This window comes from Dreissena polymorpha, chromosome 8, assembly GCF_020536995.1.
Source record: "Dreissena polymorpha isolate Duluth1 chromosome 8, UMN_Dpol_1.0, whole genome shotgun sequence".
NCBI classification, from domain to species: Eukaryota; Metazoa; Mollusca; class Bivalvia; order Myida; family Dreissenidae; genus Dreissena; species Dreissena polymorpha.
Window position 1 is genome coordinate 6,560,436 of NC_068362.1, and position 16,318 is coordinate 6,576,753.

The 16,318-nt window shown below is 32.8% G+C and overlaps 1 protein-coding gene across 1 annotated transcript in view; it reads right to left on the reverse strand.

Moving 5' to 3' along the window:
- The window catches only part of LOC127841657 (uncharacterized), a 425,798-nt gene that overhangs the window by 395,291 nt on the left and 14,189 nt on the right, over positions 1-16,318 (reverse strand). The gene's annotated exons all lie outside the window — the stretch shown is intronic.

Here is a 16,318-nt window from a genome sequence, read left to right on the forward strand (position 1 = left end):
TGTATTTAATTAGTTTAAACAGAAATTAATGAAATTAAAAACATAATTAAACTTTTATATACATGTCATCTTCATCTGTATATTTCATTAGTCCTCCGAAGTTCACTTGGGGCTAAGTTTGGAAAAAATGATTCATTGATGTTTTATTTGATATTTATGAAACAAATTGACTTGAGTCGGTATTTTGAAAAGCTCTTCATGTGGAGCAAGATCCGACGGACATAACACATTTGGATTTAATGGGTAAACCCCTGACTTTCTAAAAGCTTCTTGAATATTTGATGCAGTGAGGGTATTGGTGTATGCCCTGCAAGCAATCAAACCAACGCAATACCTTGGCATTAACACTCCTTACTCTTATGTTTCTATGGAAGGTAGATTTTCTGGCTTTTTCTATGGGCCAATTACAACAGACATCTAAGGGATGTAACACATGACAACAGTTAGGGGGCAAAACAAACAGAATTATATGTTCTTTTTGCCAATGTAATCAACGGCAGAGAAACACGACTCTTTTGGCCATCATATTACACCGGAACATAACAACGGTCTCTAACAGGCTTATATTACTACAATAAACGATTTTTCATGTAATTGTCAAATACAACAGAGTTTGACCATCAACTTTCAGTAACTGTGTTCGTTGTTCCAGGTGTAGGTCGTTCTAACAGATAGACGTACATGCGCTTGCCTGGAAACACTAAATAAGGTGGTATTTGATAGCCCACACCATTAACACATTTACTCAGAGTAATATTTTCCAGAGGTCACTGCCTTGGCTTTACATAATTTACCAGAAACAATTGTTGTTGGTTTGTGCTCAATGTCCATACATTTCTCATCAATATTGAAAATACAGTTAAGCTGACTTGTCTAGACATATGTATGCATTATGCATGATGTGTGTCATTTCTTTTAAGTAACTGTTAATATCAGTTTCATTTGTAAACATTGCATGTTATACTTCAAGACTTTAGGTTTAGATAACTACAAATTTTGCAATCAGGGCAAAAAGCCATAAAGCCAGTCAAAACCTAATGTTTAAGATTTCTGTCAGATTCCTAAATTAACAGTGCTGTCTGAAGCAAAAGTTATGGTTTCTTGTCGTAAGCAGCCATAACCGTCTTCAACCATGGTATACAAGTGGTTTTATACAATTGCGTCCTGTTCCTGATTCAACAAAGTGGATGATCAAGAACGTACGATTTCTATCTCAACCCTGCCTTTCACACGATCTTTTAAAGAGGTTGTGGGCACTAAGAACATATTTGCTGCTCTCTAAACAATAATGTCATCTCCTGCCACAGCTTGATATGCCTCTGTCAGATTACCAGGGTCATATGTTCTGTAAGGGCCTAAAGGAGGACCCTTATGCTGCAAACATATCTATAAAACTGTTTTTCAAGTGCCATAAAAATATGTTTTGATGAAATATCTTCATTAATATTTGAAACCATATAACTAGAGTCACCCTTTTTATGTTTAGCAGTATACTATAGTACACAGTATCCATTACCTTCAAATATTACTGTTTCAATTTATCGTTAACGAGCGAGTAGTTTACCAACTTTCGACAGAAAACACGACTCTTTTCCTTGGACAAGATATTAACTGTTATCATAGTTTTGCCATACATGTAATGGCTGTATCACTTTGATCAGCAGACGATTTAATGCATACCTCAATCCAGCGGCGGATTCCGGAGATCGTCGATGTATCACGAATGTTAAGGGTACACGTCCCACTGAATTCTATAAATAACGTCGTATCTGACCGACTGACATTCCGATTAAACATGAACTGCATTTTGTAAAGGGTAGTTTAAGAACATCAGATAGAAGTTACTTTACAGTGTATTTAATAATAAGTATTTGTATAAAGTTTATAACTGTGTACATTACTACTATCATAAATACATTAAGAATATTGACTTCAGATGTGATTTGCTCTGCTTTATTCGTTCCTAGACGCTGACCACACCTTCAATTATTTAATAAATGTTTTGTTAGCTATCACGATGAACTAAGGCTTCAGAGAATAAAATATTTGTTCATGTTCTTGTTTAAGTATGTTAAATAAAACTAAAATATTATATTTATAATATTTGAACACGTCACTTAACTTTTTGAATTGTGTATATTTATATGTAAATATTCGCAGCTGTTATACTAAATATCGATTAAAGAATCTTTCTTGAGTTTACCAAGTGTAATAATCATTTCCGTCTGTTTTTCAAACATGTGTCCTCAATTGGTTAAACAAGACTTAAATATTACACTTTTATCTTTGTTACATTTGAGTAAATATGTTGTTGGGACATGTCAATTTTATATTTAATCCTTTTCTAATCCTTTTTTAGGGACTCGTAAAAAAAGATATAGTTTTTGTATATTTTAATAGGAACACAATTGATTATTAAACATACATCGCGGAAGGAACGTAACTAAAAACATCAAACTAAATGAACCTTTACATTATACAGTATCAAAACACAACAAAGCGACTTCTTTATTTTACTGAGGAGTAATAATCCACATACTAACAAGTAATTTACAGTTTTACATGAACGTACTGAGGAAATCTGTAGATCCATTATTAGCTAGTTCAAAAAGATCTGCATATTCAACATGATTTTCGAACTCAAAACAATCTTTTTAACAATATCCATGTTAATATGAGATCCTGTCACTTAAATGGGTTTTCTTTTTCGTCCAGGTCTACATGTAGTTCTGCAATTGCTTAAGCTTGTTTAGTTTTAATCAAGAACTTGGAGGTGAGTCAGTTACCATCAACTGACTTATCTTGCTTGTTATTTACATCAGAATTTGCTTAGCCCTGGGGTCGTATTCCAGAAGCATCTAAAGTTAAATTGCATTCTTATCCTTAAATTGGGAAATTTACTTAAGTGTTTCATTTTATATTGCAATAGATTGGCATCAAGATATAGATTTAAATAACATCATTATGCCAATGGTATTTTAGGAATACCAAAAAAACATGTGTTTCCTTATTGAGTAAAGAAATACAAAACATTGTAATTGTGAACTTAAGTCAAATTATTTATGAAATGCCTTAAGATGTTTCTGGAATACCACCCCTGTCCACTTCTCTGTTTGAGCTTTCCTTGTCTCTTGATTTGAAACACTCATATTAACTCATTGTTTTCAATACTCGATCCTATTCCACTGACTAAAGGGGCGATTGATTCCTTTGTGCTCTTAATCAGTTTCGACATGGCTGGTCTCCGCTTCATTATCATTATCTGAAGACACAATCATTTGCAAATACACTTTGAGACTTTTCGAACGCAGCACTTTTCAAACTTGAATATCTCTGTTATGAGTTAAGGTTTTGATAGAATTTGTATGTGATCATTTGACTACCTTAAATCATTGATCCGTGACGATTGGACGCTTAAACACGTATGGTATGTATAGTTTCGTCTTTTTGCACGTGGAAATGGTGAAACAAAATATTAGTGTAAACAATGTGTAGACTATACAGACATAAGTAAATGATTATTTAATAATAATTTTACAGTTGTCACAACTGCAATAGTTGAAACAATATGCTCCTCAATGAAAAATGCTATGCAACCATATTTTTACAAGACGTTTTTCACAAAATTGTCATACAACGTGAACAGATGATCTGGTCCTATGCTATCTGGTTGGCTTGAGTTCCAAACATCGATAACTGGTTTATCATTAAAAAAAAAACTATGTAGAAATGTACTGCAGTTTATATTTTTAATACTCAAGATCCATGGAGAAGTACTTTTATTGATCAATTTATGTGTTTAGTTAGAGAGAACATGTTCATGTTTTCCTTATTCATTTTTTTATTCCTTTCTTTTCTTTATTTCCTTATTCAGTCGCGGAAAAAGAACAGGGTTATTATTACGTTAAACTAAGACGACAAGTATTGCAGTATTTATTTTCAATAGTAAACCTACATAAACAATTATGTGTATGCATATGAAGTATACGGTGGGTCATTTAAACTTATCTTTTAAGAAAGAAAATGCTTGTTCCTTATTTGTACTGAATAAGGAATTCAAAACTGGTTCCTTTCTCCTTATACAGTCCCGAGAGTATAAATAAAACAAATATGGTAAAATGAACTAGATTGCATTTTGTATATCACATAAATGTAAAATAATTGTATAGGTTAAGTTTGATGTGAAGTAAGTATCAAAAGTAGAAATTGTTGGTTCGGTTTTAACCAGAAGTCCTTTGAAAGTGTTGACAAGAAACATGAATATGTATCATAATACATGAAGTACTTGCATGTTAAATATTTTTTTTTATCATTTACTTAAGAATGGTTGTTTTCTTAAAATCCATATTTCATTTTTTTTAAAGCATTAATAGTAATAAGGAACTGTTCTTTTTCATTTTTTTTCGAATAAAAAATAATGATCTATGCATGGGGAACAAACTTACTCTTTATTGAATAAATTTGTTTTTAACACACAACGATTTAACGATCACAGAGGCAAATATTTTGTAACAGGTTGACCTTCACTCAAATATATAGAAAAAGCAAACACAGAAATACAAGCATGTACAACTTATACCAATACTTATCAAACAAGTCTTACCAGAACATGATTGATTATATTTCGAAAATATAGAAAAGGCAAGCAAAGAAATAAAGCGTATACAAATTATACCAATATCAAACGACTCTAACAAATATATGATTCTATTCCCGCCATAGCACAACATTTTAGAAGTAACCTGTAAAATTAACTTATAACAAAATGGCATACAGTCTTACGCTAAAAGTATGACGGCAGTATGCATATTTGATTTTCGTCTGGTTTTCCCTTGAAGTAAGATCCTCTTAACAATATTTGAATAATAATCTATCCCGTGGTATAAACCTGGAAAAAAACAAACTTTTCATTAAGATACGAACAATAAATTATAAAACGCTCTTTAGTATGGTATATATAAAATCTTACCCTGTTTGCCTTAAATAATAGCTTCCGTCGTTTACCTAAACCAAAACTGAAACAGGAAGAAAATTATATGCTAAATGTATGTGATAAAACACCGTAAAGGGGACTTTTCACAGATTTTTCCATGAATACTTAAATTTAACCGTAGTATTATTAGTTAACTTATTTAATTGCTATAAATGTTTAATTTGGTGAGTGATATTTTAGGTGCACAATTTATAAATTTGTTAATAGTATTAGGCGGCTTCTTTCAAATTAGCCGTTTGCAAATAGTGAGCAAAACATTTAACGTAATACAAGATGTTGAGTATCATGTGCTTTTATTTTAAACGAAAAACACTCTCTCAAAAGTGTTTCATATTCATAAATGAAACGCAAATAACCTGCAGAATAATAACATTAAGCATTTAAAATAATAAGGAGTATAAATTAGCATTAACACTGGACACGATCTTGCACATTAAAAATAATTTCATATACACTGGATGTATGCATTTATATGATTCATAACAATTAAGGCTAGTCAGCAAAATAATGTAACAATCACTATCATTGATATTGTACTTTTAGTTTTATTTCTCGAAAATCACATCCAATACTACTACTATAACTTTTTCTACTACTACTACTAAGACTACTACTACTACTACTACTACTACTACTACTACTACTACTACTACTCCTACTACTACTACTACTACTACTACTACTTCTACTACTACTACTACTACTACTACTACTACTACTACTACTACTACTACTTCTACTACTACTACTACTACTACTACTACTACTACTACTACTACTACTACTACTACTTCTACTACTACTACTACTACTACTACTACTACTACTACTACTACTACTACTACTATAAATTAATGTTTATTATGGTTATACATACAGGTTGATTTACAGCAACATGACGCGTTTACTCTTTGATAAAAACGAAATAAGACGTTGTTTGAAACATGACAACTTGACAAGATTATGTAAAATGATGTTTTGATTTTATAAGTCCAACATTATTTTTTAGATGAAGTCTTATTTATTGAATGATTTATGATTATTCCATATACAATTTCAAATGTGATAATTTGATAGAAAAATATAGGACATTTTATTCAATACTTTATAAACATTGAAAATTGCAACAACTAATTTCAGTTTGTAGCTAAATATACAATCTTCAAATAGCTTTTTTCCTTTCTATGTATTTGAACTTTATTTGGGCATTTGTTTGATATTCGATGGGTGCACATGTCCAGGCGTCTCACGAGCAAAAACTTACAGGCCCTCAATTAAGAGGAATGACGCTACTACACACACTTTAATTTTACAGATATGTGTCAAGTGTTCAGACTTGGGGTCTGCATGCAGTCTGTCCTCCATATTAAGTACCGCACAATACCACATCAGGCGTCGTTTGCTTCCATCCCGTCTTGTTCTGTCCTCTCAGTGAGTATACTTATCTTATTCACTCAACCCAAGAAATTTACACATTGTTTACACCGCTGTTAAAACAAATATGTTTAATTAAAATCAATTGAGTTTGCTTAGCAAGAAAATAAGTTGTCGAATTTAAATCAAAGTAATATGTCGAAATTACATATACATGTATTTGTAGAGCACGTGTTATTTATTGAACTTGAATCAGATTCACAAATCAAGTTCTGCATGTCAAATGGAAGCAGAGACACATGCGAAACATGTCCTGTGAGATGGCATGGGACTAACATATCATCATTCTTGGATGCGAAACACGAACTGTGTTTTCAGTATTCCCCAAAACACAATACATGTGCCCTGAGTGAGTTATACATTTAAGATGTTTTCAAAATTGATATGCTTTTTCAGATAAAAATTTCACTGAACAACTGGGTTATCTATGAGGAAACATATACATGTTTAAATCAAGTATGGAAAGATGACACAAATACTGAACAATATAGCAAACAAATACACACACAGCTTAAGTCGAAATTCCTGTATCACTTATATAAATACCACTGTCACGAATATCTAGCGTTCTTACTGAAACCAAGCATTTTTTAGGGAAAAAATAGCCGTGTATCGCATAAATAATGCAGATTATGTAGCTTTGAAAAAATAATACATACATAATAATGAATATGTCTGATTAAAATACAAAATTAACAGCTTTAATGCTAATTGATACTTTATTTAAATAGACTTGCTTCCTCCTCAGTTTAATTTCCTCGATTTTGATCCGGTTTATTGCGGTGGTTTCAGTACTGTTTTATACTTGCGTAGATGACAACGCATGGACAGAGCTCTCAAAGGTCAAGCATGGAATGCCGTGCAGATGTGACGAGGCGAGATGTTATCATGGATCATCGTCCGATTTTGGCTGTCTTTAAAAGGAGTGCGGGAACAATGCCGAACTTGATCCATACACTGAAAGGGTATCAATAGCTTATATTAAATTTCTATGCATCCCTCCGTGATCGAAAGTAGTGTTTACTTCTGTCTACTTATGTCCTTTTGATTACATTCCACTAAATCAATAATGGAAAAGTTAAAGTCGTAGGCTTTAAGTCTGATTTTGATAGTTAATTCATCTTCAGCCGACTTTCAAATTACCCCCCCCCCAACACACACACGACCAAATTCGGCGCAGTATGCAGCCACGGCACATTGACATATTTCCTAACAGGTACCCATTTATACTTCTAGGTGGAGAGCAGCAAGCGTGCGATTAATTTGTTGCTTAGCAATAACAATCACTGTTCTGAGCAGAATTTGAATTTGTGACTTTCTATTTCCTAGATCAGCTGCCTACCACTAGACTACGGTTCCACCTTGCACAATCACAAAAAAAAAAACATTAAAGTCTAAAACATGCACTTATCGTTTGCCGATTTATAACGGGACGATATTCGAATTAGATTTATCTTAAAGGGGCATTTTCACACAGTTTGGCATGTATTTAAGTTTGTCATTAAATGCTTTATATTGATAAATTTAAACGATGGATTTAAAAATCTCGAAAAAAAAAACCAAGAAGATAATTGAAAAAGAAAAAATTTCACCCTCAACTGGGCTCCAACCACTGACCCCTGGAGTCCTGGAGTAAAAAGTCTTCCGCTTAGACCACTCGGCCATCTGTGCTCATGCTATGAGGGGGTGTATTTTTTACTTTATATAAGAAATCCTCTTAGTTTCACAAAATATAACGACAACAATAGAACTTTCCAAATTATTCAATCATTTCGCGTTGCAACGCTCTATATTTGTCAGTTTTACAAATCGTCTAAAGATGCATATAATGGATATTTTAGAGCATTGTTAATGTTCAGTATTACTATTTCATCACAAATATCATGACTAAAACGAAATTTTCGAATCTGAAACAACTTTTTTTTTAATTTTGTCAATTTTCCAAAACGTGAAAATACTCCTTTAATCTATCATAATCTTCCGATATCAAGCTATTGCAGACATTCATCCTGTGGTTATTTCGTATAGCATCGAATCGGTGCTTCGCATTTGGAACAATCATGTGTAGTGTTTTTAATGAAGTAGTGACCTTTATCTTAATTTCATTGTCGTAACACTGAAATCTGACGATGTCTGCGTTCAGGCGAATAGCATCTATACAATTCTACTTGGTGACATAGTCTGCTAATACTAATGCTTTTAGCGATATGGTTGCTATATTAATCAAATACTAATGAACAGAGAATCCGTCTCTGTCATCGATTCAGGTTGAGTTCCCATAATGTTTTAATTGGGACTTTTTGCAGAGTGCAAACGATGCGGACCATTGCGATTCAAGAAGGATGTTTGCGGCTCTTGTTTAGTGAATAAAACAGCATGGAGGTTATTTTTTGTAATAGGTAATAACCAAACTATGTTTATAATAATACATTTTATGTCAGCAGGTTGTTCCTGTTCTTATTCTATCGCCTCCAGTATAATAAATATATACCCCTATAATCTATGTTGTAAATATCAAATAGCCATAATTAAATCATTCAGACGTAAATTTATTCATGCATCACCAGATATGAGCATTCTCCAACGCGTGTTGTTAGAGTATCATTTAAAAACAGCTTATAATTTACACCCGGCTGTCAGTTTTTGTGTAATCTATATTGAAGTTATGTTTTTACTAATTAATATCGTAGCATCACGCTAACTACATGTGTTTTGAAGTTGAAATACCAACATTAACTAATATTAATAATAATTATTATTATTATTTGTTGTTCAAGTTTAGTGGACAGTCCATTACATCATATCATATTTGGTTTATGTTTATAAAACCTACTTTATGAGAAATGCCAATCAAAGCAAAACATAACTTCCAATAACTGTCACATTTACTGATAGCGCTTTAGACATCGATACAAAATACACAGATTTGTAAGTTAACATTTTAAAAGGCAACTTCAGTGTAATTTCGGGATAATCTTGGTCAGTCCCTACAATGTATACATTTTAAAATGGCATGTATGAAATGTTGTTTGCCAAAACGATATTGTGCATTTGACGCTTAAAAGTTCTCAAATGAATATTTTATTTCATAGATTTTTTTTTCTGAGGAAAAATAATTGAATAAACAAACTAAGACATATCAGCAGGTACGGAAAAGAGGTCTTTCCTTTGGAAATTGTTTTGGTGTCAGCCCCGTGTTTGACTTTTGTAATTGCGGTTTTCGTTCATACGTTTACATATTGACCATCTTGGTTTGTCGCCTGCAACGTCCACAGTATTACAACTTCACACACTAAACGACGATTTTAACTTCACATTTCCGAACCGGACACTTTTCATTAAAATGCCCGCTTATTGTAGAGCAAGAACATATCGATTCACGGGACATTATTGCAGTTAACACAGAATTGCACCGCAATTAAGAACTATATCTCATGGATACCAAAGTAGTACCTTCAGAGCAAGCAACGAGCCTTAGTGTAGAAGATAATCTATATAGAACATCAACCAGCATTCATGTGAACGATGAGCTATGTAGAACAGCGAAAAGCCATAGTGAAGATGATGATCTATATAGAAAACCGACCATCCCTGATGTTAAAAATGATCTACACAGAACAGTGTACGTATATTAATTTCTGATCATAAGTAACGCTCTATCGATTCAGTCACACAAAATTACTACATGGTAACTCGTATTCTGTAGACAACGCACTACGCACAGTTTCCTGGTCTCAGCTTATCAATTTCAATATTGGTCCGCTAGGTAATTGATCCGTTCCCAATTTCTTTACCATATTTTCACATGATAACCTAAAGTTCAGTGTTTTTTTTACACATTTCAAGAAAGATATCGCACACATTAGATTAAACATATAACAAGCGTTATTTGACCTTTATATGTTAACTACACAACATTAAAACTATTTTGTAAAATACCGCCAACTGTTGAACATACGTATGAATCAATTAAATAAGTGATTTTAGACATTTGTTGTTAAAGGGACCTTTTCACAGATTTTGGCATATTTTGAAGTTTGTCATTAAATGCTTTATATTGATAAATGTAAACATTGGATCTTAAAAGCTCCAGTAAAAAAATCAAGAATAAAATTAAAAAAAGGAAAAAAAGTAGCCGGTACCAGGGCAAACCAGTGACCCCCGGAGTCCTGGAATTAGTCTGAAGTTAAAACGCATTAGCCCTCCCGGCTATTCCGCCGGGTTTACACAGTTTAAGTATTTTATACCTAATATAGCAATCTTCGTAGTTTCGAAAATTTTAACGGCAACAACAGAACTCTCCAAATTATTCAATCGTTTCGCGTTGCACTTAAATCGAAGCATTTGTGCACTTTCATAAGTGACACGGACTGTGTTCAAACTCAAAACGAAACAACGCTAAATGTTTAAATCCCCATATTTTCGGTTAAAGGAATGATGTGTTGACAATGCAACTGTTGTTTGTTGTTGACAGGTTATACGTCATTCTTCACAAAATAATTTTACACAAAACACCAGCTCGTTCCTTATAAAGAGAATAATAAATTAGAATTGAATACAGAATAGGATTATTCACCGAAGCTTATAAAATCTAAAATACATATCTTAGCGGCAATGTTTAACAATGAAAATAAAACCCAGTGTTATAAAGTTATAGGACTTACAAAAAACTCTTCTGCAAAATAAAGGTTTTTAACACGATATTTTTCAATGATTTCAGTGTAGTCCTGTAAGAAATAGCCCTGATCCCAGGTGTCAAATGCTTTTTCAAAGAAAGGGGTAATTAATTGATTATCTTCGGAAGAGGGCATTCTAGCGAACATTTCGTCAAAATTATTTTAAACTAAAATCCTTTGTTTCCGACGGCGTTTTTTGTCAACGAGGCGAAACCCTTAGACACTGGTCGACAATAATTGTGTGATTGTTTTTGCAAACAAAAACCGGGCGGTATAAAAGGAGATAATGATGAAAGATGATCATTCTTTAGTGTTTTTTTTTAATAACTTTGGTCGGGAATCATCCAAAAAGCATTTAATTAAGTTTTAAACAAAACCCAATTCAGCCTTAAATTCAGAGATGAATAAATACATATTTAAACAAATATGCCGAAAAACTCAAATTTTAACCATCAACAACACCGATATTACTAATTGTTTTATGTGTTTGCTTGTATTAACTTCCATGTAGCCACAAACACACGACCACCCAAGTTCATTTGTACAATAACGAATAATGTCACCTTTGTTGAATCACCAGGTTTATAATCTAGCCGAATCTAATACGAATATCGTGCAACAAAACACGAAACGAAAACGTTGATTGTTTAGGAAGATATTATCATTTCGGGGTTTTTTGAGTCCTCCCTTCCGTTCTTTCGCGTATAGTTCGAACTCGTAAACTAAGTTCTTTCAATGAAGCAAATTAAGGTGGGTTTAAATAAAGTGTTTTTTGTTCTTATCTATCGATATCTAGACTTGACCTTCTGAAACCAAAAACCACTCGTATTGGGTTACCTAAATATATAATTTTAACGAACTGACATATTGTTGTTAGTTCGTAATCTACCAGGATCTCGTCTTTCTTTTCCGAGCCCAACAATAACTTTATGTTGTTATCTTAATATATAAGGTGTCTTTCTGTGGTTACGTAAATAAATATGAGGTGACAGAGTAAATTATAAAAAATGCATTCATGGCTTTCATGTGAGTACCTTTTAACCAACCAACGCAAAACGGACGTTATTTTACAAATATTTTAAACCCCATATTGTAAAGGGGTTTACATATATTTGTCCTTGTCTGACAGTGCGATTTATGTGTAGCGCGTAACAAATACAATTGATGTCACAATATAATGTTATTATTATAAGTTTTAAAAACCAGAGTATGTGTGGCCATTTTTTGGATTACGCTACAGATTGCTTGCGGTTTTAATTATCGAGTTGTATGCATATTTGTATATAACAACATTTCAACACGTCATATTTGTGCTGGTTGTCATTTATATCAACACGTATATTTTGCATCGATGGAATAACGTAAAATGGATAATTGACGTAGTTTTGTACACTGCTGGCGTAGAAAAGAGGTCGTTTGCAAGCGACTATGTTTAAACATGAGCTTGGAATGGGCACGTGATACTCGTATACATAAACTTACGTTCAATATAAACTGACTCTAATCAAACACAGTTTTACCGCCCTACTAAGCAATAACTTTACCTTTAACGATGCCCGGCTGATAGATTTTATCTCCAAAGAAATAGCGCAATTCTTTTTCTCGTTTACCGTTCTATCAAAGCATAAACGGTAGAGAGGATCACACTCTTTATTACATTTCGTAACATTTTTTTCGATATTTTCAGAATGAAACGAATCATTAATAGGTAAATAAGTCGCTGTTTAAAAATTGGATTACGAACTAACATGTGTTTGTGTTTCGTTTTGGCGAATGCAAACCTAAAACGAAACGACGGTTCAATCAGAGAGCGGTTGCTTACAGCCAATGGAAATTCTTTAATGCAGAAAACAACGCATACTTTCATTTGCTGACCTTTAATATCAGATTTTGATTATTTGCAACAGTTTTGAAAAACAACCCACTACTACTTCGTTTGAATAGTATAAATTTATTGTCAAATACCATACCTATATTCCCAATTAACAAAATGCCTATTGTTTAGAAAACACACAGTTCTATCATCAATCACATTAAATATAAACAGATCAATGTCAAAGATATTCGGTAAAATCAATATAATTTTAATAGTTGTTATTCGGAACTTTCCAGTCTGGGTTTTTCCGATATTTGAGCACGCGCGATAGGTACAAACAAAAGCTGACTAGCATATTTTAAAAGAGAGTGAACCAATAAGTTCTCTTATCGCTGAATAGTAAACACCACTTTTTCTGCTCTAACGTTCTTTATAGTCGATAAAAATACTATAATTAAATCATTTCTATGCCCCCGAAGGAGGGCATATAGTGATCACACTGTCCGTCTGTCCGTCTTTCCGTCACACTTTGCGTTTAGGTTTCAAAAAATGCTCATAACTTCTATGTCGCTTCAGATGTAACATTCATATTTGGTATGCATGTGTATATGGACAATGCCTTTCCATACGCACACAAAGTTCGACCCCTTTGACCTTGACCTTGAACTAAGGGTCCGCGTTTAGGTTTCGAAAAATGCGTTTATGTTTCGAAAAATGCTAATAACTTCTATCAAAGCGTTAATCGGGGGCATATGTCATCCTATGGAGACAGCTCTTGTTCTTTAGATGAATTAATCTCGATCGTGTTCATTTGTAAGAATACTGTGTAACACAATGTAATGCTGCATGTACATGTAAACAACTTCGGTCACGTAACTATGTCATTGAATATATTTACTGTGCGTAAGCCTGGGCATACAGTTTTAATGGAAGTTTGTCAACGAAACTAAAAGACATTGACTCCATCGTAAATATATTATACAATTCAAATATATTTAAAATCATACAGACAAGTACCAAACAACAAAAACATTATTATCCTCAGTGCATTCGTAGTAATAGAACTAATATATCGTTCCATATCAGTTGGATATTTATATGTCTATTGATATAGCTCTAGTGTGGTGCTTTTCTTTAATCTAATCTGAAAAGTAAAGAAAACTATTCTCTAAAGACAAAGACCTTAAGATTAGAATGCACATCACTAACGAGCTTTACCTTACATGACTTTTATTTGCTATATCTATAAAGCATGCCGAAAAAAACAAGAACATAAATAATGTTTTTTAGAAGAAACATTGCATATGTAAAGCCGTTTGTATAGGTTCCTTCCTTACCATACAGCTGACAAAGTATGTTTAAGGATGTTAGCTTCTGGACCCATTCGTATAGGCGGCTTTACATCTGAACGGTGTATTTAGACTTTAATCCTGTATTAAACGTTTGACATAAATGTATATCAGTATTAGATTTGTTATGTGTAATTATTAATAATAATACTAATGACAACAAAAGACTTGAATTTTGACATTTCCTAAAAGAAACATTACTGTCGCTTAAATACTTAGACAATGTCTGTACCTCCCGCGCTTACTCAGAAATCGGAAAAACCCACAAAACCCGCGCGCGAGTTCCGAATTAAATCTATTTACGCGATTGAAATATCAATATTTTTACGTTAAGTTAACATACCGGTAGTGTTCCGAGCTGGTTAATAACGGATAGTTATCGCATTAACGAGTATTTGGGTGAACTTTAAATCTGAAAGCGAAACCAAAAGCGAAGTATTGTATAATGAATCATACAGTAGTGATTGCATACGCGGTGGGCCGATTTACGGCATTAGGCGCTTGGTTCTCTCGATATCGGTGCAATGGATATGTTAATATGGAATTTTAAAATGCTATTTCTCACGTAAGATAAAACTCTTGTCGTATATTCATGCTAATTTGTGTATATTTACGTTACTTTACTGCAACATCGCGTAGTTACACATTGACAAAACGGTAATAAGACTAATAATTAAACATGACACGCGTATGTGGATTACTGCGGCGATTTTGTTATTGCAACAAAATCTTTAAGCAATAAATCTTACTTATTTCATAAAAAATGACTTTTCAATAAAAATGTGAAAATTCTATCCAAAAACGATATGAAATCTTAATCATGACTTTATAAATTTTGAAGCTGAAAACGCTGAACATCAGTCTGTGGCACTGCGAATAGTTATCTATTTCTAGAAATGCATTTGAAAATTCTTCTGGCAGTTGTTTGAAATTCTTTCCAAAATTGTGCCACAAACTGATCGAAATGATCGAAATGAACACACTTTGCGTTACAAAGTATTCATTATAAACGGTGAGATGATGTTGCGAATACCAGCTATTCTAGTAAAGAACACATATACTATAAAGTTAAACAAACGTAACAATATTCGTCAATACATTGACGGTATAACACCTTATGGAATATACTAGCCTGTATTCAACCTTGTGGGATATACCTGTCGCGTGCACGGACTACTTTTTACTTTACCACTGAATGATTTTTCATAAGAAAAAAGTCGAGAAAACTTTAGCTTCAAAATTATACTACTTTCAACCTTTAAATCTAGTCATATGACATAATTTTTCGCCATCCGTATAACGAATCAGCTGATTGATGGCGTCATAAAATGACATACTTATTGCGTCATTTTCCCCCCCAAAAAATTGACGATTTATTATAAACGCGACTTATTTCACATGTACATGTACTGTATATCGACATATTTGAATTGTCAATTTATCACATTTTCCTTATTTCGTGTAATGTGCATTGTCTATAATCCATGCATACACTTTTGATATTTAACTTAAAAATTAAGAATGTACAACAAGCCATACACATATCGCACAATTCATAAATAATCTGCAATTTTTGCTTTCCTATTTAATTCACGTTAGGCATAGAGCTTAATTCACGTTAAGCATAGAGCTGTGTAAAGTATAAGATGTTAAAAATAGCACCACACTGGAACTCGGAACGTCCCATTTTGTACACGGGTTTATCTGTTGTGTAATGGAATGTTTTCCATTCTTTGTGTATTTATATATTAAATTTTTTTCTTGTACAATAAGGGCATTTACCATAGATAAATAAAACATTGTGCAAGTTTAAACATAATTATGTTTGCATGCAGAAATCTGCAAATGTTCCGAGTTTTCCAACGGCTATTATTTGATAAACTGCTCCGGTTCATTTGAACAGCAGTAATGTAGAGTACATGACGTAGCGTGTGACGAAGAAGAAAGTTTATTGAGTTCATAAACTCATTTGAATATAGTGATAGGATGGCATAAGGGTCTTTATTTAACTATGCTAAAATAATTATTAAAGACCCTAGATGCAAAATCG